This window comes from Passer domesticus, chromosome 2, assembly GCF_036417665.1.
Source record: "Passer domesticus isolate bPasDom1 chromosome 2, bPasDom1.hap1, whole genome shotgun sequence".
Classification (NCBI taxonomy): Eukaryota; Metazoa; Chordata; class Aves; order Passeriformes; family Passeridae; genus Passer; species Passer domesticus.
In genome coordinates, this window is record NC_087475.1 from 117,165,023 (window position 1) to 117,188,372 (window position 23,350).

General features: G+C 40.1%; 1 protein-coding gene and 1 long non-coding RNA gene across 3 annotated transcripts in view; one reads left to right on the forward strand and one right to left on the reverse strand.

Moving 5' to 3' along the window:
* SAMSN1 (SAM domain, SH3 domain and nuclear localization signals 1) overlaps positions 1-23,350 on the forward strand; it is a 161,348-nt gene that overhangs the window by 22,443 nt on the left and 115,555 nt on the right. The window lies entirely within an intron of this gene.
* On the reverse strand, positions 18,807-23,320 carry LOC135294950 (uncharacterized). Its single transcript, XR_010356944.1, has 4 exons — positions 22,883-23,320; positions 22,701-22,777; positions 21,144-21,328; positions 18,807-20,405 (listed from the first exon to the last, which is right to left on the reverse strand). It is a non-coding gene; the product is annotated as an uncharacterized LOC135294950 (long non-coding RNA).

Below are 23,350 nucleotides of genomic sequence, written 5' to 3' on the forward strand. Positions count from 1 at the left end.
ACCGGGACTGAGCCGAGGGCCTGAGGCTGCAGCTGGCGGGGGTCAGGGTTCAGAGGGGCAGGGGAGGGCTGGGGGGCCCTTTCTGTGTGCACTGAGGGGCTCTGGCAGATTTGTGCAGATGCTCTGAAGCTTGGATTGCCACATGCTGGGGTCTGGTGCAGGAAAAGCTCCTTCACTGCAGCGTGTGAGGGTACAGGGGGCACTGGAATGTTTGCAACTGCAGCTGAGCAGGAGGACCCCAAAACTCTGTGTGCCCTTCAGCCTGCCTCATCTTAGGAATATGGATTATGGCAACGTGTGGGAGAGTTGTTCCTGCTCTCTCCTGTCCTTCTTTTTCATATAGCTCTGAAGAGCTTTGTGAGCCTGCAAGCTACAGCAGCCCTTCTGCCAGGGGGATTGTGGTTATCCCCACAGCAGGGAATGCCAGGGGCTGGGGTCAGTTCACTGAAGTGGTGTGGGCTAGCAAAATGTCACAATGAAAAACATAATAGCAGTCTTGAGTTTTCTCAGAGCTGTCGTACAAATGCATGTGTGTAGAGGGGGAGAAAAGAAAAATTGCTATTAGCCTCCATATCCCCTGCACAGGAAAATGATTGCTGTGATGTCCAGATCACCTCCTCTCTCTGCTTCCAGGCACTTGATCCATGATTTTGATGGGTCCACAATAGTATGAAGTAGTCATGGCATTGCATTGCAAAGCCTTTCCCAAGCAGTGCTGTGACAACAAGGCCTGTGCTTTGATTTAAACATTTTTTTTCTTGTAATAGAGCTAAGTGAACTAATTCAGTGTAAATGAGACTAAAATGGATGTGTAAATATGACTCCATTGTTGCATAGAAATATTGCATTATTTGAAGTGCACTCTTGTTTGTACAAGTTCTTCTCTTAGGGGAAAATATTCTTCTGACAAATATCTCGAATGTCTAACTCCGCTTGGCTGGCTCAAATGAATAGGCAGATTTATGGTCTCCGTCTGGATTCATTCTTAGACTTAGAAATTCTGACTGAAGTCCCTGGGAGACCTTTGATCCATTAGTAATGCAGGATCAGATCCTTCTCCATGGAAAGGATGTAACAAAGGGTGACAAAGTGGCACCCTGCCCTTATTTCATCACGCAGCATGGTGACTCTTTTCTGTGATCAGACACAAACCTGGTGATTCAGGAAGAAGGGCCGGAATGCTTAGAAGTAAGGTTGCAAGCAGAAGATATTCAAATGACATCTGGAAGAAGGGGACAATGCTGATATAATTGGAATAGACAAAGGATGTTCACTTTGTGACACATTTTGAGAAACATCCAGGAAAATTTGTTGTGCCAAAGCGGGTTCATGGTTCAGTGGAAATGCCATCTTCCGATGGGGAAGTAAGCAGAACAGGCAGCAGGCTCTGATCAGACAAAGGAACAAAAATAGTTCAGGGTTCCACAGCAGTTAGATGTATACAGGTTCAGATATATTATTATGATAAAAGCCCTGCTAAGTGTGCACAGTGCTTTCCTTTGGTGGTTGTTCCACTGAGGAATGACTGCACACTACTGCTGTTTGCTCATGGAGGGGTCTTAATTCCCTCCACAAGCAGCAGTGTTCAGATGATCTGCCTCTGGAAGCTGGTATTTATGATCTAGAGGCTCTCTGTGTTTATTTTGATATTTAAAATCCATGGTGAAAAGGCATGGTGAAGGCTGTTCATGCTTTGAGCAGTGTCTGGTGACATAAGAGCTATTGGGATTTATATACTCAAATACTGGTAGTTCTGCCACGGCAGTCTCATGTTACAATATGCTACCACAACTGCAGTTCTTGGTTTAAGGAAAAGAGGTTTGCACAAGTGGCTTTTTTTTTAAACTTCTTATTAGAAAAATATTTTTTTCCTCACTCAAGCTGCAACTATTTCCACAGGGTTTTGAGGGCTTGAATAACATGTTTGAGATGGTTTATCTGTTGGTGATCAAAGGCATGTATGCTGACATGTATATCTGCACACACACTCACATATATAAAGTAATGTATGAGCTCTACAAGTAGTCTCATATCATATATGTGTGTGTCTGTGTGTTAGTGGAAGATATCTAGGTATTTTACATTGTTCAAAGGTGAATTATGTTCCCTTAATTGCCTGGACTGAAATGCTGGGAGAAAGGATATCCTATTTATTATTGGTGGTACGAGCAGCTGAACCTGCCCAGGGATGCACAGTCCCAGGGAGGGGCTGGAGAGGAAGTATCCACAAAGCTCTCTTCAGAGGAATAAAAACATTATTCCATGCAACAGCAGGAATTTTCAGTGCTCAAAAAATCACTGAGTACCTGAAATCAAGACTGAAAGCATGACCTGCCTTTAAGGTTGGCACAGGTAGAAGACAGAGCACTTGGCAAACTTGGTAAAAAGCCTTCTTAATGGCTGAGATTATTTTCTATCTGAAAAGTTAATGTTTCTATTTTAATAACAGCTGGAGGAGTTGAGCATTTTTAGGCTTTAGGGTACCTGAATAAGTCTAGGCACATTCACCTCAATGCTGCTGTCCAGCTTGGGCCACACAGTACTTTTTGATACAAGCCCAGTAGTTTGTATTAAATGGGGAATAACTTTCATGTGGGCAATGAACGTATTCTCAAAGGCATCAGAAGGAGGAGAATCTACCACAGGCCTGCACAGAGTACTGACTGCTTTCACTTTCAACACTGTTCTTTATTCCTAGCTGGAATTAGAGAGTATTAAGGTCTCAGCCTTTGGGTTTTTTTAATTTTTTTTTTATAACTTTCCTTGCTAAATTGGTGAACCCCTATGTTACAAGCACCTTCTTCCAGGTCAAGTGGTTTAAAATGTATTCAGATCTGCTCCTTATCTTGTCCAAAAGTGAGAGAAAATTGTGACTTAGTGTAAGGCATCTTCTCTTTCCTTTTTTTTTTTCTTTTGCTTTTGTTTATGTGTGTTCTGGCTTTAGAATGTAAGTATCAGATCTGTATGTAGCATCCTGCAACATATCTCCTCTGTCTGATCACCAGAGTATATTCATTTATCCTTGCTCCTGCTGACTGACCTTAGGTGCATCCAAAGATGGTATAAGTGGGGATTTTTTTACCCCAGGACATTAGGCTGAACTGCTCTTCCCTGTGATAGAAAATATTTAACAGTGATACAACCTTGTTGTAGCAATTCTAGGAGCCATATGTGACTTTTATTTCTTGATCCTCTTACTCAAGAAATTAAATAATTGCTAAAAAGTTAAAGCGGCTTAAGAAACCTACCTTATATAGTAAAAGTACTATAAATATATATTTATCAAAAGCAATGACCATGTGGTATGTTTTGCTGAGAGCTTTGGTATGTTGCTGTTGCTTGATGTAAGCCTGTTTTTTTTTTTTTTTCCAAAGAGTTATAGATGTAATTTGCATTATTATTATGCCACAGCACAGACTCTGATGGTTTGATTTGCCAGATCTCAGCCAGCCCTAGAAATGTCTGCTGGTTGTTCACTCATCTAAGTGGATTCTTCCATGAGGTGATCCTCTGTGTCAGCTTGCCCTCTCAGATGTGTAGCACATTTTGTTTTACAGCTGAACCAGCAAGGCTTTGTGTTTTGAGCAAAGGAATGCCCTTAACCATGGCACTAAAAATTTTGCATGATGGTGCTTTTATCCTGGACTGTGTTCTGCTGCAAACTCTTTCCAGAAGCTTCTTCTCTTCCTTTTAAATAGGAAAATAACTCCTTCTGAACATCCCATCTTTCACACAAAATCTTAAGCTGACTCACAAGTAACACAGAGAGACTTCAGTGTCCTAACTGAGGCATCCATTTAAGTTCTGCTTTATCCTTTAATAAATAGTCTAATATCCATTGGCTCCTTTGTTAGACTGGAGAAAATTATATTCTTTACACTTCCCTACTCTTTTATAAAGTAGCTGTTGCTGGCATCACTTTGAGTATTTTGAACTTTCCATTGTGACAGACTACTGAAGTTTTCCGTGGAGGTACCTGCAGCACAGATTGAGACAGATTTAGCGGAATTATTTGTCTTGTGGGACACACATCTGGTAGAAGGTGCTATCTATTTGCAGTGTTATTAAAGTGGTATTAGGTGTATCAGAAAACAGCACACAATAGATCTAATTTGGTGAAAAGCTATCCCTTTAATTTCTTTAATGCAATTGGCCTGTGCAGGTGCACAGGATGCTTCTGTGCATGTCATCCTCACAGAATTGATCTCTTGGTATGAAATATTTGGCTCCAAGTGGCTTAGGGTTGAAAAGCCAAGTAAATCACTAGCTACATTTGACCTTGAATATGCCTCTAAGTCAAGCAACATTCTTAAGAGGTGGTGGCAGGATGTAGGTTTATTTCCTATGGTGACATTCTCTAGTCTGCTTTGAACCGTGTTTCTGTGTGGTAAGCCAAACTTATTCTTGGAGTAAGACCATTTTAGTCAATGGATGCATTTGGCCCATTAACTTTAGCCTGCCATAAAGTCAAGGGCAAAAGGATATTCTTATGCAAAGCAGAATCACTGTAGGTGTGCTACTAATCACTGAAGATTAGGATGAAGATATTCCTGCCTTCAGAGAACCTTCACATGGCTTTTCAGCTTTATTTATTTTTAATAGCAAAATTACAAGGTTTTCATTCTTTTATTTCAATGGAGAAATCATAGTTTAATCTAACATGAAGGGGTGAAACTTCATTAGAAATGCAGTTGTTTCCTCAGTCTTTTAGTACGTCTGAGTGTGTGATTGCTAAGCAATGGCAGTTCCACTTACAGTATCATAAACTGCCTATGGGCAAAATGGTAGATTGTAAGTGAACTTTCCAGTATTATGTTCAGGCTTGGAAATTCTTTTAGACCTTTATGTTTCAAAGTAAAATAAGTTCAAAATATCTATGTAGGACTGGACCCCATTCACCTTAATCTTGTAAGTAGATGACAAGGAGTCAGTGGGAGCACTTGGTGGAATATGATGACATCAATTATCCTCAGGGTTCTGAATCTAATTTTAAGTGGCATTTAAAAATTATTATTTTTATAATATGTAATGTTATGTCTGAACAAAACTACTACTATCTTCCCAGTATTCTGATGACCCCACAACATGGGTAAATTAAAGGGATTTTCGCCTTCAAAATTAACACTTCTTACATTTAAAAAAAATTTTTAGACTCAACGTTATCGGATTTTATCTGTAAATACTTTATAGTCTGTTTTTTATATATCTACATATATATAAATAAAAGAGAGCAAATTATTTCATTCATAAAGAAATGCAGCTCATCACTATATTTAATTACAATGTTCTGAACTGAAATACATAGCCAGTGGGAATAGGTCTATTGATTAAAAACTAGGGTAGCTGCTGTTTAGTCTGTTGGAGTCTCTTCCTTTTTTTCCCAATTACTGTGTGTAGGAGAGGTCATTATAAAATTAGGTTAAGAGACAGTATTTCTGTCACTGAATTGCATGTGATCCATTTTTAAAGAAAAGACACAATAGAATAATTTAACTCTAAATTCAGAGCACTTTGCTGTGCCTGGCATTAAGAGCTTTTATTCCGTCCTTCAGATTCCTTGTTGCAAACGCAAGGATGTCTGAGAAACAAAGAACACAAGAAACTGATATTTGTGTGAGTGTAAATCGTCTGGTTTGCCCTCCATTTGAGGGAAATTTGCTATGGAAAATAAAATGGATGTTTGGAGATCATAAAGAAGCAGGAGGAGCATCATGAGGATTTTATAGGAGTGGATCTCATAATAGTATTTGAGAATTATATATCTTCTTGGGGACAGCATCTCTTATCTAACAGCCTGTTGTGCTCTCTGAGCATCCCCAGCAGGGAGAAAAGTGGGCTGAGAGTTGCTGAACTCCATGGACATGGATTGCTGCAAGTTCATCAGACAGGTGACTCCTTTGTGGCAACTGTTTTTGTTTCGTACTGCAGTCAGGTTTATACTTGTCTGATGAAATATGCTAACTAATGAAACACAACAGTGTTGGTAGATTAATAAACAGTATAGTAAGATTTCTCAAGAAGATTTTACTCAATGCTGGTTCTCAATGATTTATAAATTGATAAAAAACAGAGCTGGAAAAGACCTTGAAGGGTCATTCCCTCTGTCCTGAGCCTGGGTCAGTCCTACTTAAAGCACCCTGAGAAATGCTTTGTCAGGTCTGTTCTTAAAAACTGCCAGCATGAGGACTTAGTGGCCCATCCAGAGAATGTGCCTTTACACTTGGGGATAAAAGCTTTCCCTGGGAGCTGAAATTTATTTGGTGCAATTTAAGCCCATTATTTTTGTCCTCTCCAAAATGGATAAGAAGAACAGTTTATTTCTCTCTTTTTTTCATAGCAACTTCTGACATAAGGGACTGTTATCATGTCACTTCTTAGTCTTCAGTTCTCTAGGCTAAAGAAACCTGGTTCTTTCTGGATTCTCCCAAGGGTCATGTTTGCCAGAATTCTGATTATTCAAGAAGTGTTTGGTGAAAATTCCACTGCCTTTGGGAGCTGAGTTACATCTGCACTGTAAAAACCTTATATTTGCAAAGCACCTAGACTTAAACCAACCATTTTTATACAAATGCCTTGTAATCCATGTCCATGTCTAAATGTGTTTGCTTAAAAGTAACAGTGGTATATCTCAGCCATGACCTTGTGTATCCACACTGGTGGGGGCACTCAGCCTTTGACTTGTGTGCTTTAGAAATGTGCATGGGACAGATGGGTATCTGGAATACACACGTGAAATAACATCTGCTGGTGAATAAAGATTGTTATAAGGACAGAAAATAAAGCTGGGAATGTGTTTACAGGTACTCAACCAGTGCTGCAGATACGGTAGTGCACAGAGTTACTTGAAAACAAGGCCAAAAACAATTACAAAAAAAAAAGTGTCCCTATTCTCCTTGAGCAATTAAGAGAATTTAAATGTTTCTGCCATCTCTGCTAGGATATGCAGAGCTAAATAAGGAAAGAGTATGAAATAAGATCATTCATCTAGAAGACAAAGTACTGATGACAGTGGTAGAACTTCTCTTCAGATTATTTTGCCATTCATTTCATTCCTCTGCAGTATTGAGGTATTCATCTAACCCAGCCACTGTACAGTGCCTTTTTGAGTAGTAAATAAGAGCTTTTAGAGTTCAAATCACCTAATCATACTTAGATATCTATTTCTGCATGAAATGAATTGCTGCTGAACCACTTTTTTCCCGCTCCATTAAATTTAACTGAGTTCAGGTGACTAATTCAAATGAGTAGACTCTGCCTAAGTTGCCAGCCATGTCCCTTAATGGGATTTTCTTTAGATCTTCTAGGATCTAGGGCAGAAAAGCCATGTTGTGGCATCTCTAAAAGAAAGCACTGAAAAGATGGTGAACAGTCACTAGGAATTGAGTTGTGTGGCTCCAGTGCCCAGCAGGTGGAAGATCTGACGCTGGCATGACTCCAAGGGGAAGTCTGCCATGGGTGAGACATAGTTCAGGACAGGGAATTGTACTGCCTCTTTCCAAAGAGAAAGGGAGCAAGAGTCAGAAGCAAAGATGAAGAAGAGAGACCTTCAAAGACTCTTCAGGGGAGGACAGCAAAATAAAGCAGGGCTTAAGAAACAGTTTTGGTGGAGACAGCAGGAGAGAAGCCAGACGTTTAGGAAAGACCACTGGGAAGACAATTAGAAAACTGCTCCTATTTTACCAAGTTCCTCAGGCAGAGAAGTCATAAAGAGGAGTATGCAGGAATAAAGAGGAATAGGTAGGGATTTCCTCTGAACTTCTGCTAACTTCAGGTGTATTGACAGCTGCTGGAGAGGAAGAACTGGAACGGAGTTTGCAAATGAGGTATACACACAGTGTTCTTTGTTCTTGGTAGGGAGGAATGGAAGATTCTTGAGTTTGTGCTTAAGTGACTGCAAAGTGTGAGAGAAGAGATGGGAACAGTGTGCTAGAGATGGAGGACTAATTGATTCAAGTTCAGCTGAAAGTTTGGCAATTACCTGGATAGCTAGAAGAAAATGGAAACTATGCTACAGAAGGGGAAACAGCACACAATAATACCTTTGTCCTAAAGCCTGAGTTCCATAAATCATCCTCCCTCAGGAGCAGCTTTGGAGAGTAGTGGTTGCTGGGAGCTGGCTCTAAGGTATGATTCTTTCCATGTCACTTTTTTCCTTCCTGTTTCTGTGGTGCTGTTTACCTGTATCTTTAGCCAGTTGCATTGTATTTTTTTCTGGGCTCAAATATGTGGTCAGACATTATGAACTGAAGTCAGGGCTCTGTTCATTTCTCCTTGCTGTTATTCTCTTGGAGATACAGTAAGTTTAGGAGCAATTGTAAGTAGGTAATTCTAGCAATCTAGATAGGTAATTCAGACTCCAGACAAGAGTTCTTGAGCTGCTACCAACTACAACTGATAATTTTTTACCAACAAAAATGGAGTATGTCCCACTTATCTATGTCACTTTTTGGTAAGTACTAAAGTATAGCTTTATTCAAATCTTATGTGTGACTCTGAAGAAAAGTTTGTTCCAGTTCTGGCTTGTCATTCTGTTTTGATTGGTGAGGGTATGATACAGAAATTTCTCTAAGTTTTGGATTGCTACCTTTCTCAATCTAATAATTGGGTAATAATATCTACTCTTCAGCTAAGCATGAAATCAAAGTACAGATTAACAGATTCATCAGTGATAATCTCAGTCCAGGGAATCTTCACAGAGTAGGAGTTTGTGGTTGATACCAAAACATGCTTCAAGCTACAGAAACAGTTAAGTAATAGCCTGTGTCATGTCAGGATTGACTTACAGAGGGACTTTCCTGTCTGAGTCAAACACTGGGCAGAGATCAGTATCCAGAGCTACCCAGTACTGTGTTAACCTAACCCTGTCCTTGACTCAGGAAATCTCGGAGTATTCTGTACAAAATGGACAAGTGAGACTGACAACAATCTGTCTAAAAATAAGTGAAGGTCAGTGGTGATGTCATCGTCATCGAGATCATCGAGGTTACAATCCCTGCTCCAGACAAAGACAAGGTTTGAACAGGGCTTTCCCACATTGCAGGGATGTATTCCAGTAAAACTAACTGAGGAAAGAGAAATAAGGACTAATTCCTACTCTTCCTGGCAGAACAACTAGGAGTGTGGAACATTCCAGAAAAGAAGCGGGGCAGGATGCCTATGTCCCTTCATTTTTCAGGAATATTTCCTGCTTCAATGTGCCTATGAGTCTACTGCCAGCATCTGCAAGGTTCAGGTTTTAGGATGAATCTTATTTTAGTTGCCTCTTAAATCTGAGCTGACACCTGTTAGCTGGAAGTCCTTTGTTGTCCAGACTTTTGTAACCAGTGTTGGCTTGTTGATGTTTATGGTGTAGCTTCACAGATACAGTCTGAGCTCAACAAGTCCCTGCCTTTCCCTTGCTCTGCCTTATTACTGACCCTCAGTACAGCTGGGAGTGATGCTGAATTTCCTCAGGACCAACTGAAATGACCTGTTCTGTTCTGGGTCAGAAGGGTGATCAAAACATGCCCATGTATCAGCACATTCTGGTAACCAAGGAACAGATAGGGACTGGAGATGAGAACAGAGCTGGAGGAAAGGGTGGAGGGAGTGGCAGGTCTATAAACTCTCCTTTTCACTCATGTCCAAATGTCATGGGTGTTCAAATTTCACAAAACCACACTTTTAAGTGCAGGGTGTTTTTATGTTGCTATGGGCAGTGAAAAAATTAGATCAAATGCTTTTATTCATGGTTGCATTTTCATACTTCCTTTCTTGACTCTTCTAGTGCAGATATCTTTCCACAAATTTTCCTTTCCTTCATCTCCAATTACAAATATTTCCAAACTAATTAAATCACCATACTTCTATTTTATGTTTTGGTGATATGAGGCAGAGCTGATTGAAGGATAGGTAGGCAAGGACAGCACAAAATTTCCCCATGTATCTATCCTGCAATCTCCTCTGTAGCAAGTTTCCCTTCAGATGTTTTACACAGTTCACTGATGCACATGGAAAATTATGTTGCTGTAGTTAATAACCTTATTTTTTTCTATTAAATTTATAACCCTTACCGGGAATTAAATGTGAATAAGTCACTTGATGTTTTTGCTCTGATTATAAAATCCATATGTTTCCTGAGGTCTCCAAGTCTTGCCATTTAATCTGACTATAGCGATAATCGGTTTTGGGTAAAACAGCTACCTGGTGAATAACCAAGAAATTTATTACTGCCTAAAACTATACAGGACATACTGGTTTATGTTGAATGCTTAGCATTTGCCGAGACAAAAAAGACATGCCCACATGCTTGTACTCAGTATTTTTCACACAATTCGTTTGTGTCTTGTCCTTTTTTTTTTCTCCACAATAAATTCTGGCATTGTTGTTTACCTTTAACACGCCTGATTTAAGTGATATTTGAGGGCATTACATTCAGGTCTTTTGCAGAAATAATGGCTGGAAAAACCAAGTGTCTTTCAGAATTGCTTCCTAAGTATCAGCAGTTTTCCAGTTCTGACTATGATACCTATCCTTGTTTACTGGTGCATTCTTCTTTCATGTAATCAGTGGTGCAAAGTCCAGCTGGAGGTCAGTCCTTAGTGGTGTATTCCAGGGGTCAGTCTTGGTCCAATACCATTTAACATCTTCATAATGACCTGGATTCATAGGGGCAGAAGGTCTATCTGTTCTTAAAGCTGACTCTGTTAATGCATTTTTTCCTTGCTCCAGCAAACTTATTTGTGTTTTCAGATGCTATTTTTTTATTTTCCACGTTTAATCCCATTTTAGGAGTCAATTATTTCTATGTTCTCTTTGCTCTACTTAATTTGCAAAATGATTTCCTGAGACCATTAAAAATTGTGCAGTATAAAAATCAAGAGTTTTCACATCCAAGATTTTGCCTAATGCATCCCATGGTTCTGGGTTCAGCAGGACATTCTTATAACCTGTAGACAAAATCAAAACTGAGGTTAGGTGTGCTTGCAAAAGATGAGCTTGGATCTCTCAAACACAACAGAGCATCTTGGTTAAAGGTCAAGGTAGTTTCAGGATGTTACTGTATGTATGTTTGTTAACCAGGGTACAGCTCTGGGTAAACAGCTTATTCTTTAAGCTCCTGTCCTCGTGTGTTTCCAAGAGAAGAGTCATGCGAGGGCATTGGGGTTGGTGGACCAAAGGCTCAGTTAATTCTGGTGGAGCAGCCTCATGCCATCTTGTGTGCAATTTTTAAACTGCATCTCTGTTGTTGCTTTCGTGCACTGCTCCAAAATGACTGGTGAGTACAGCTACTAATCCCAACTAATTCTTTTTACCTTCTGTTGTTAATTGATTACTCTAATGCAGGGAAAGTCTCTTAAGTCTAAAGCCCTGCTAAATGCTTGTATATTTTAAACAATGATGCTTTCCTTCCCTCCCTTCCTTTCATAGTCTGGTTAATTTAGAACTATTTTAGAACGGGATGTTCTCTAGCCGATTTTCCTTCAAACCTGACTCATTTTGGAACCTGTTGATTAATCTGATAAGCTTTATAGGCACTTTGTCTTAGCCTACTTCTGTTAGGAGAGAGGTGCCTTTGGGTTGCATGGTGAAGAAAGCCTGTCACTACTTGGCTTTGGCGGGACTCTTATCAGCTACTGATGAAGGCGGTGTGCATTGAAGATCCTTGTCAAATCTGTTCTTAAAAATCTCTGTCATAATTTCTGGCTCTTCTTGAGCTACCCGTATTTGGCCGAAACCCTTTTCGTGTTGTACATACCCTTGACTTATCTTGAATCTTGTCCACCTCTTGGCAAGTTTTGCTTTAGATATCTTGTAGCTGTTTTTCATATCTCTGTTTCATGATTTAGCCAGTCGAGGCAAAAATATTTCCTCTGCTACCTCAAGCAGAGGCTGCTTTCATGTGTAATTTTCATAGTATTTGAGCACTCATTAAATTATTCTCCTTTTTTTTTTACCACTAGTAGCATCATTGTGTGTGAATGGTGCTTATGGAATGTTATGATCAATGTTAATCAGTGTAGATTCACTGAATGGAGGACCAGGCCTATGTTATTCTCCTAATAAAAAGTGGGAATTTGGAGTTGTCAAGGTGACAGTTCCTATAGTTGCTTTTTACCCCAGCTGAGCTGTAGATGGGAGGGCAGGGGAAAATGGAATTCACAGTAGTGAAAATAGGAAAAGCAAGGATGATAAAGCAAATCCCTTTGGCAGAATGTACTCCCTCCGCTGCACTCCTCCAGTTCATCTGCTCTTTTGTCCTGTGTATTAGCATGCACAGTTTATAAAGAGGCAAACCTAGCCACTTCTCTTTCTGAAATTCTTCTAATTCATACTGTGACCTATTATCCCTACTAACCTGCTGAGCCGAGTGTTCACCACCTTTAACTAGGTTTTATATTAATATAAGTCAGATGGAGGAAGATATAAAAACTGTCAGTTCAGGAAGTATTTTTTTCCTTTATGTCTTGCAGTTAGAAAGAGATCATATTATCATGCCAAGATCTGGCATCTACCCTTTATCAAGAAGGCTGTTTCTGCTAAAGGCCTCTGTCATGAACTGGCTGCCATAGGGAAGTTTACTTCTGTAAACATCTGAAAGTAGGGTGGTGGTGGAGGTTGTTTGGCAATGTTAAACCAAGGAAACCAGATAGCAAATATCACACTGGCTGAAAACTCCTGCCAACTGAAAAAGAGAGGAAGGAAAGAGGGTCTTTGTAATACCCAGTTTAGCAGAAATGCAGCAGTGCATTCTCCCTTCAATCTGTAATGCTGTGAGTCAGACGTTCTCTCACATTCACTGTGAATGGAGTTTTAAATAAAGTGATTGCCTCACACATCAGCAAGACTCCCAGGGCAAAATCCAGAGCAACTCTTTAAAAATATATTTCAAAGTGATCAAAGATGCATGTGTCTTACATTGTTCACCAGGGAGGAGTCTTTCAATAGAAACCAGAGTTAATGCAGTCTTGAACTTGAGCATCTTTCAGTAACTGTCTCATATTTTGCTGAGATTATCATCCCACGGAACCTCTTTCCGAGCAATTCCTTAGCCAAGCTCAGTAGCTGAAGAGCAGCCATTACATCTTCATCCTTCATCTGGTAAAGCAGCAGAACATTTACCAGTGTATACACAGCTGAGAAATGCAATTTGACTGGTACATTAAAGGTATTTGGTGATCTTTAGTCTTAGCATAACTGCTGCCCATCGGGGGTGCAGTAATGTGCTTCACAAAGCGCACAAGAGAAGACAAGGCCCTTAATGAGTTTTGGCTGAGCTGGGCACGTTCTGCACAGTGTTGTTCAAATTGTCTCAGGCTTCCTGCCAAGTAATGCAGAAGAAAATGCCTTAGAGTATGCTAGCTGTCTATCAACCTCGCAGAAAGTTTTCTCAAAGACAGTCTTTGATTTGCGAGTCAACCACTATTAAGTTAGTGTCAAAACCCTCTCTGGAGGCAACAAAATGGAGCACAGTTCTGCTGTTACTTCTAGCATCAAAATATTCATCTTGAACTTAAGGCTCTAGGTTATTTTTACTGTGCTCTGTCTCTGGAAGCCAGAAAGGATTTGTGGGGTGAGTTACATGGCTTAGTTTCTGAAATGATGGGAATAAAAGCTGGGGAATGAACATGGGGAAGGGCTGTGACCGTTTTGTAATTGACCTTATTTAAAGAAATAAGAGGGGCTCTGTCTTTGTGAGGCAAGCCTCACACTGTAGGCTTCTAACTTGACTCACTTGCACATGCTGGCACATTCCCCTAGTGTGAATGGTAAGTTTGCAGAGAAGTGCCATGACCCCCCTCTGGTTCCACTAGTCTGTGTGCTACACGTGGCAGGTGGGACTGGCTGGAACAGCTGGTGATGGCATTTTGGCTCTCTGTGGGGCCCAGGGACTTTGTGCTGTGCCTTTGAGAAGGGGACACTAATGTTTAGGGAAAATGCCAGGGAATCATTGCAATAGCTGCCCAACACAGCCCGCACATAGGGGCTGAGTAGTCATGACAACTGTAGTTATCAAACATTAGCATGGGACAGCATTCAAAAACCATTTGCAGGCTTTAAATAACTTATCAAGCTGCAGGCTGGCAACTGTGGAGCTAGTACATGATAAAAATACACCTTCTGACTTTGAGGAACTGACAAAAAGGACACTGAGCCACAGGTGATCACTAAAGATTCAGCCTAATTGCAAAGGATATGCATAACAATGTTATATGCGGTGGCTGACTGCTCAGGAAATTCAGTTACTCTGCAGAGTAATCTGGGTCTCTGGGTAGTGTATCAATAAATACCTGCTTGAGATCTTCAGCAAGCCAAGCTAGAGACTAAGGATTTGTAATGATACCAGCAGGATATAGACTCTCAAAAAGGCCTTCACACAGCAGCCTGATAAATTTATAGTCTGAATTTCCAAAAAGGGTTTTAGAGCTTTGCCTCATTTGAGTTTGCATTGTTGGAAGAATTTAAGCATTCATATGTTTGAAGTAATGGATTTGGAAATGAAGACAGGAATTGAATGCTGTGATTAAATTTATAGGGCAAAAAGAAACAGAAAGCATACCTCTAGTGATGGAGAACTCCTTGGATATTGCCTCAGAGTGGGCTCATATGCACTTGCCAGGAAGTTTTCATCTCTTACCTGCATCACTTTTCTGACATGGTGTTCTTCATTTCTTACCTTTCCTCATTCACCCCTGATTCCTGTTCTCAAGCTTGTACCACTTTCATTTCACTGCAGCTTTCCTTTGTTCTCCAGATTCCCTACAGTGCAAACACATGACGGAGTTACTGTGCTTGACAAATTACATGGCACCAGCTGTGCCACCACTGTGCATTGCTGGCTGATGGCAAATACAAAGGTAAACTCTGCCACATGTGGGAACACAGAACCAGGATATGCATCAGCACAGATGGAATGAAGTCAGAAGTCCTGGGTTACTGTGCAGCAGCCTCAGCTCACACACTGCAGTGTGGATGTCAGCTCAGCCAACATAAAGCTGTAGCTGTAGTAGCCCACACAGAATAAGAGCTGCTGAACTGGCTGTAGCTATGACACTCTCTAAGGTGGTGGCCTTAGGTGGCACAGGTTTTGTAATATACATACCGGAGGAGAAGCTTGACTTCCCGAGGAATGCTCCTTGTGCAGAAGTGTTGGGTATGATTGCAGAAATATTTAAAAGGTTCACCTGTACTTGTGTTACCATACAGTACCCACATGCTGAAGAACTGGAACTCCACACTCTTTAAAGCCTATGCCAGCATTGCACAGCCACCTTGGAGGGATGGGGCTCCTCACTGGGCCAGCCTGGTGACAGGAATGCTCAGCCTTGCCTGGCAGTGCTCTGCAGAATGGGGATTTGCCGACTGTGCAAACCGGCCCGGTGGAATGCTGCGTTAACACATTTATATTGCTCCTGGAAACCGAGCTGGCTTGCTCAGGTCTGGTTTTAATCTTTCACAGCACACTGCCTTCTATCAGTGGGGAGATCCTCTCAGTGTGTTTAGTCACACTGTGAGACCCTTCCATTTTCAGCACGGGGGGATTTATTCACAAACTATTAATGCCACAGTGTCTGAGGGGTTTGGGATGAGCTCTCTGCAATTCCATACCTCCTCTGACATACAAGGTAAACCTACAGAACCTACTTTAGGGAGCTGCAATCTAGTGCCATATCCAAGGCTATAAGTAATTTGCTGTAATTTTGCATCCTCTTCTTGAAGATTGTTTTCTGGGCTTCTAGTGCAATGAGAGAGATAAACTCATGCACATCCAGTCTACTCTCTGTTTCAGTGGTTCACTTGGAAGGCAGGTCCTTTAAGAGTACTGGCAACAATATTTTTTCAGCTTTGGGTTTTTCTTAAAGGGGAAAAAAAAAAAGAAGAGAAACAAGACTAATCTTCTTTCAGGATTTTTCATTGTTGCCTCCCAGGGTGAGCAGGACAGCTCCAGGACTTTTGTTTTCTCCTTGTCTTGAAGTGATTAAGGTGTAGTGGCAGTGTGTTTCCAGAGGACTGGAGAATGTTACAAAGATTGTGCTTGCAAGGGACTGTCAGTGTCACATTAAGGTGAGTCTGTGACACAATGAATGTCTCATCATGCACTGCATGGGACAGAGGGCCTTAGTTTTACTTCAGTTAAATTTGCTAGCCCACTGAGAAAACTTGTTGTGTGTTCATGAAATGGAGCTTCTGATTTGCTCCATGAAAATGCCCCCAAACTATTGGCAATCCTGTTTTCAGATGCAGTCATTCCCAGCCTCTTCCTGTATTTACTATTTCAATGCTTTTTGAATTTGGCCTTAGGGTTTCACATCAGCATGCACCCTAACTATGTACGCATAAGAGTTTCAATCCTTTCCTTTCCCCACCACTTGTGACTTCAATAAATTTTAAATGTGCATTTGGTGTGCTTTCTGACCTTGACTTTTGAGCATTCAGGCCAAGCACTCAATCATTACCATATAAGTTCCTACCCTTGACATACCATGAGTAATTGATCTCAACTCTCAATTATTATGTTAAGCTTATATGGATTTAGAAGGATGAGATCCTTCCTAATTAACCTCAAGTTTTTTGATAAGATTACACTCAAGATTGACACTGACAGCTCATAATTTATCTGAATTTTAAGGAAGCTCTTCATAAATTGCCAAGCCAGGTCTTCAGTGTTATTACAGAAATAGATTTCAAAATGCACTAAAAATGCTGAAAATGGGAAAGAGTTTTGTAAGCAACTCTAACAGGGGTGGAAGTTGTGTTACACCCACATGGACAATGTTTTAAAGAACCCAAATGAAAAACCCAAATGAAAAGCTGTTTTTCATGGTAACTAACATGAGCTACATTTTATTGATCAAGATAAATAATGAAAAGGTAACATAAGAGGCAAATCTGTGGTAAAACTCACAGAACCTGATTCTCAGAGGCTTGGCTCCTGGTGGCTGGATTCACTTGAACCTAAGCAGGTTTTTAATGCTCTGGGGTGCATCCTGTAGTGTTTCTGATAGGAAGTCTGCTGCAGCCTAACAGCCTAAATTCTGTTATGGCCATCCCACTGAGCAGCCCTCTCTCCAACCTGCTGCTCTGCCTTTGTTTTTTTAAAGTTTAAGTCTTTCTGAGTGCCATCCTTTTTTCTACTGTGATTCTGCAGCTTCCAGAGGATCAGCTGCTCAGGGTCAGTCTCCAGTTAGCATCATTCTATTAAGGCCAGTGAGGGTTGAATTAACACAAAGTCAATCAATCCTTGCTAATTCACACCAGCTAAGAGTTAGCTGTAAAAATGTAACAGCTTTTTTAATGCATGTTTAAATGAATTGATCTTGTTACTGTTCTGAGTAACTATTTTACTAAAAGTATGAGGAGCTGTGGGCTGCCTGGCTGCTATACACCAACAGGATCATATTCCTGCATGACTTTGTACTTACATGGATTCCAAAACAGGAGAAAATGTTGTTAGCAATGTGACTGAAATAGATGACGCTGTGTGACACTGCAAGGAATGCAGCATTTTGTATGGAATGGGATGAATGAGTACAGGCACTGAATAAATTAGGGGGAAATTTCAGCAGCTGATTTTAGAAGAGCTGCAAGTACTGTCCTACAAACAGTGATGAAACTTGCTTTGTGAAGCAGGACATCAGTGTTCTGATAGGGGGGAATTAATATCGGCTCAGGTAAAATGGGAATTTTCATGTAGTGTCATTTTTATTTGAGATTGATTAGTCTGACCTTCACTATCTTTCTAAAGAGAGTGCAGTAAGTTTTGTTGGCTTTTTTCCCCTCTGGTCTCACTGAGATTAGAGCATGGATTGGCAGATAGACCAGCCTTGTGTGCTGCAGAAAATGCAGCAGAGAATATTAGCTCAGAAGCACTGGGAGAAGACATTTAAACCCTTCCACATCGATGTTGATAAGCAGAGCTGTTGATGGACAGCTGTTTGCAAAGTTATGGTCATATATTTGGAGACCTAAGGGAATCAGATACCAATGTCCTCATAACTGCTAGCCTGGTAATTAAATATGACAGTCTTATCATACAGTATTATCAGCATTTTGAAAGTATGTCTCGACGACAGAGATACAATAGTGCTCTACAGTTCAGCACCAGACAGCAAAACATGTTTAGCATGAAAGATAAAATTTGAGATTCCAAATATATAGGGTTGAGACCTCGATAATGGAAGGTAAAGTAATTTAAAAAATGTTATATTCAGAGTAAGATAAATGTGTTAGAACTGTTACCATGACCCTGCAATAGACCCAGAAGTATAGGATAGAACTCTTACAGTGATGCCATTCCCTTTAAGGGTTGGTTGCTGTTCTCCATAGTTTTACTGATTAGTATCTTTATCAGTGTAGACTGCCACTGAAATTAATAGGATTAAATGTGTTGCCATACCTGACCCTTGAAATTTAAAGAATATCTACAACATTACCAGTTTCTGACTGTGCAGGTCCATTTGGCTGTCATATTTGAGTGCATCACTGTTCTTTCTTTTTCTTTCTTTCTTTCTTTCTTTCTTTCTTTCTTTCTTTCTTTCTTTCTTTCTTTCTTTCTTTCTTTCTTTCTTTCTTTCTTTCTTTCTTTCTTTTCTTTCTTTTCTTTTCTTTCCTTTCCTTTTGTCTTTCTTTTTTTTTTCTTTTTTTTTTTAAAGCCAGTTCAGGTTTTACCACTATAGCATCTCAGTCAAAGAAAGCAGTTTTGAAAACCAAATATGTCATGTAAGTGAACAAAAAATCAATTGCACACAAAATTCTGGGAAACCCATTCTCCAGGAAACATACATCTATATTTTATCATCTTGACTTCAATTATCAGCTTTGCCAACTTCTGCTACAGACACTTTCCTGGCTCTTCAACTCATTCCTCATCAATCCCTGATGCTCTCTATTTTAAGTGACTGCATACTCCTCTCCCTGCTACTTTTCAGCTGATACTACCCACTTAGATTTTGACACCCATTGTCATCCTTGGTTTTACTCTGCTTATGAAGTGTTGCCACTGATTTTGATGGCAAAATACTGATTGGTGATTATTTCTATATGTGACGAATAGGTAACAATCTTTCCCATTAGAAGATAGCTTTAGTTGAGCACAGATATTGTTGCCTTACTGATGATACTGCTGTGATCAAAACCTGTGTGTAAAAGGAGCTTCTTGTCCACATGTGAACAAGAGCTGGGTTTCAGCAAATTCTCTTCCTCTTGGGCTGTGCTTTATGAATTTAATGCCATTTATTCATGTAGCAAAAGTGCCATTCTTCACCCAGTATTGAAGATAGTTGTAGGAAAACCAGTGTCATTTACACCTTCCAGTTTATTTAACTGAACTGGCTCATCTGAGAACATAACTGTGACAATTGCAAGGGAATAAAAGCCTAAGTCCTTTCTGGAATAGGACCTCAAGTGGTGTAAAAACCCCACTGTGCCTCCCTTGTCTACAATAGACTTGCAAATGATGGCATCTGCACACGTTCTGTTTTGTTGCTCATGTGGATGGTGAAATTCCTTGGGAGGAAAAAAACAAGTTACCAGTTTAACTGCACAAATGTAATGCTGGGCAAGAGCTAGGGACTGTGGTTAAGTTTGAAATATTTTAAAATGTCACTTCATTGTTGTTTTATTAAAAGGTCATCTGGCATCTTAAATAACAGGTGATTTCTGAAGGCAGTATGTGGAGATGAAACAGATACTGGACATGGAACGTGCACACCTAAGTGTTATCTTATTTCCCCGGGTGGACCCATAAAGATATTTGTGAAATGAGTACTCTCCCTCGGTTTTTATCATCATTTGCCCAGCTTAATTAAGCTTTTTAAGCTCAATAAGTGGCTTTCTTGGCATGCTCAGGAAAGCCCTGACACCAACCCTGTCAGAGAAGTAGGTCTGCATCTTTTCAAGCCAGCAACCCAGGTATCTACAGTAGATAGACAAAAGGCTTCTCAACTGTTCAGAGGCTGATGGTGATCTTAAAAAGTGACTGCCTAAACTACCTTCTTGTTTCATTTTCTGTAATGAGTTTCTGATTTTAATTTAGCAGAAACACAAAATTCGGCTGACTGACCACGTCTAAGACCCTTGACATTGACATTTTCTTTATCTCCCTCGGTTTTGGAGCTGTTCATTTCCTCCTCAGAATTACAAGCCCTCCTTTCAGAAGGGGTCTTGGAAAAAGCAATAAGTGTTATCAAAGATTTACCTGAAGAATAATATACTATACTGGCCTCAATTAGAGAATAGGCATGAGTCTAGTTCTCTTCACAAGAAGCATTTCTTCCACCCCTTACTTATGAGCAGGAACAAAATTGCTGTTTCATCTCCCTCGTGGAATCTGTGATATATAAGGCACCTCAAAGGAAATTTACATCAGCCTGTTATGACTTTATACCTCCCCCATCAAACAGTGGCCTTGAGCATGGAACAGAGACCTGAGGGAAATATGACAGAGAAGGAAGAGAGCCAAGCAATTAATAATATTTATAATACTTCCTACATGCAATAACCTATGATAAGGTTAGTTCCTTTTTTTTCCTTCATTATTTCTCCGCATAAAAGTTTCTGCATGAAGTCAGTACAAGTGTGTGTACGAAAAAGCATGAAAAAGACTTGTTTCAGACTCTGTGTGTGCATGTGTGTGTTCTGATTTTGGTAAAAGTTTAGGTGTTTCTGGAGTACAGGAAGAAGTAGAATTTATTTAATTTATACTGTACACTATTAATACCCAGGGAATCCTCGTGCTTAGTGATATCTAGGTCCTGCACAGCTAAAAGTACACAACAGAAAACTTGGGTATTTTACTGGGACGAGATCACTGTGCTTAAATAAGCTCAAAGAATTGAAAGAGAGATTTAATTACTCTGAAATCTATGTAGGTAAAAAAGAACTGTGTGAAAAAATATTTTGTCTGTTCACTGAGGGGTAATTTGCTCAGGTGTAATTAATGAGTTACCAGACCATCCCACACATAAAACTGAAGGAAAGAGATGGTAGGAAAAATAAGAGGGATATTGCTTTGGTTGATATGAATTAAAGAAGGTGGTACTCAGCATAGCAGGGCCAGAGGCTGGCTTAGAGGACAGAGCTGCTGATGGAAAAAGTCAACATGTCAAGTTACTCTCCTAAGTGGAGCTGATTTTATGGTGGGCTTTTCACACAGGTGACATTACCTAGTTTTTAATTACTGCAGACAGAACGTCTTAACATAGATTCACTGGAGGACATATCAGTTGTCATTTTGTTGGTTCCAGTAAGTGCTCCGAGGTCCCAGTTGTTACTGTCTGAGAAACATGCTTTGTAAATCTTATCCTATGTGAATATCCTTGGCTATTGATTCTTCTGTGAACTTGGCAGTCTTGTCAATAAAGGGGAAAAAAAAAAAAAAGCATTAAAGGAAAATCAGTGTCCTTGCCTTACGCAGTAACCTGAACAGTTCTTGGGAAAGAGTCCAGTACAGGCACGGTAGCATGGTTAATTAAAGCAGTAACATCATTAGTATACTAATTTGGGAGTGTGTGGATGTTGGGTCTGTGTATATCAGGGACACAGTGTAATTGTTGCCCTTCTGTTCATGGTTTATAGTTTCTGGAATTACGTGCAAGCTGAGGTAAAAGTAGAATTGCTAAACCAGTCAACCAATACCTGAATTAAAAGACATAATTTTAGGGAAGGTTTTTTAGTGCCAGAAAGAGCACAATAATATCAGGTTATTTGGGCACTAGAAACCTGAGGAAGCTGTTCTGAGGTGGCTAATGCATGGGTCTGGACTCCTGCCAAGGAGCCATGGGGATCCATAACAATGCAAAGGATTTTGAAAACTCCTTGCTCTCCTGGACCCATACACACAGATTATTGTGTGTGGGTCAGATTTCTCTCTAGTCTGACTCTGCACCCTTGTTTATTACTTTACACTGTAACTCCAGCAGGGCAGTGCCACGCTCTTTTCTCTTGCAAACTGGGAATGTTTCAAAGAAAAAAAAAAAAAGATTTTTATTCCCGCCCCCCCTTTAATTCAGATTTCATTAGTTAATTGGATGCACAAGGTACTGCATAGAGCTACAGAATAATGCTGAACTTCTCCTTCAGACTCTGTCCTAATTTGTATGGAGCAAATTACTTCTACTTAGAGGTCACAGAAAAAAGAATGACATGACATTCCTTTTTCAGCACTATTAAAAACTGGAATAATGAAAATTTCAACACCTCTCCCACTACTAGTGTAAATAAAATATCATTCAGTGTGTCTCACACTAAGTACATTTAAGAGAAGGATTTGAACTGTAACATGCACATTAAATAGAAAGAGGCAGAATGTGCCCTCATGTGCATACACTGACTGCTGAAAGACTCCCAACCAAATAAGAGCAAATTTTAGCCCCTGTTAAATCACAATAGAACTTAATACAGTGCCTGCAAGAATTCAAAGCAGCTCACTCAGCAAATTGTTATCTTGTGTTTGGAAAGCAAACCTTCGAGACTGTAGGATCACGCTTGCAATCCATGATTTAATATATGTTTTATCACACAGGACAGTATTGTCATGGCTCATTCATGGAGATCACAAAAATAGCCATTGACACTGCAAACATACTGTGAGCTCACCTTACTGCTTCAAGAATATTATACTTATTAAGAGTTTATGGAAGGAAAAGAACTTCTGGATTTGCTTATGAAAACATTGGAAAAATACCAATTAAACCGAAATCCTAAGTGTACTGGCTCTTTACCTTTCAGAACTGAGACTGGCTTAGAAATTCTGCTGATCTGCAAATGAAGAAGAGCCCAGAGGCTGTTCATATGCTATCTGAAAGGGATAAAAATCACCAAGCTCAAATCATCCATGCCAATGAAAATGGGCGCTTTATTCAAACTCTCTAGTCTCTCAGATATGCTATCCAGTCCCACACACCTCATGGGCTATCTTCAGAATCCTGATCCTCTGAATCCTGGTATCATGCATGTGGATACAGGGATGTGGAAGGACTTCCCCTGCCTCAGTCAGATGTTAGCTCCATGTTTTACCCCTGTCAAAAAGTAAAAGCTATGAACATTTTTCATATTCCACTCTTTTCAGAGAATCTTTGCTGCTTAGAAATTCATGTTACTTCTCTCTCAAACAAGCTGTTGCTTGTTGTTACTTCTTACTAGTAATGGAAACCTGATTGGGCAGCTCCATAAGGAGAAAATGCACTTCCCAGCTGTTTTTTATTTATGTATTTTCCACTGCTTGGGACTGACACTTCCAGACATTAAAGTGCTCCTTGTGAAACTAAATAGCATCAAGCAGAATTTTTTTTTTCAAGGCGTTTGTCCAAGTCTCGTTCTCGGGCTGCTCCGCGGAGGTGACCTGGCGCGTCCCCAGCGCAGAGCTGCGGCA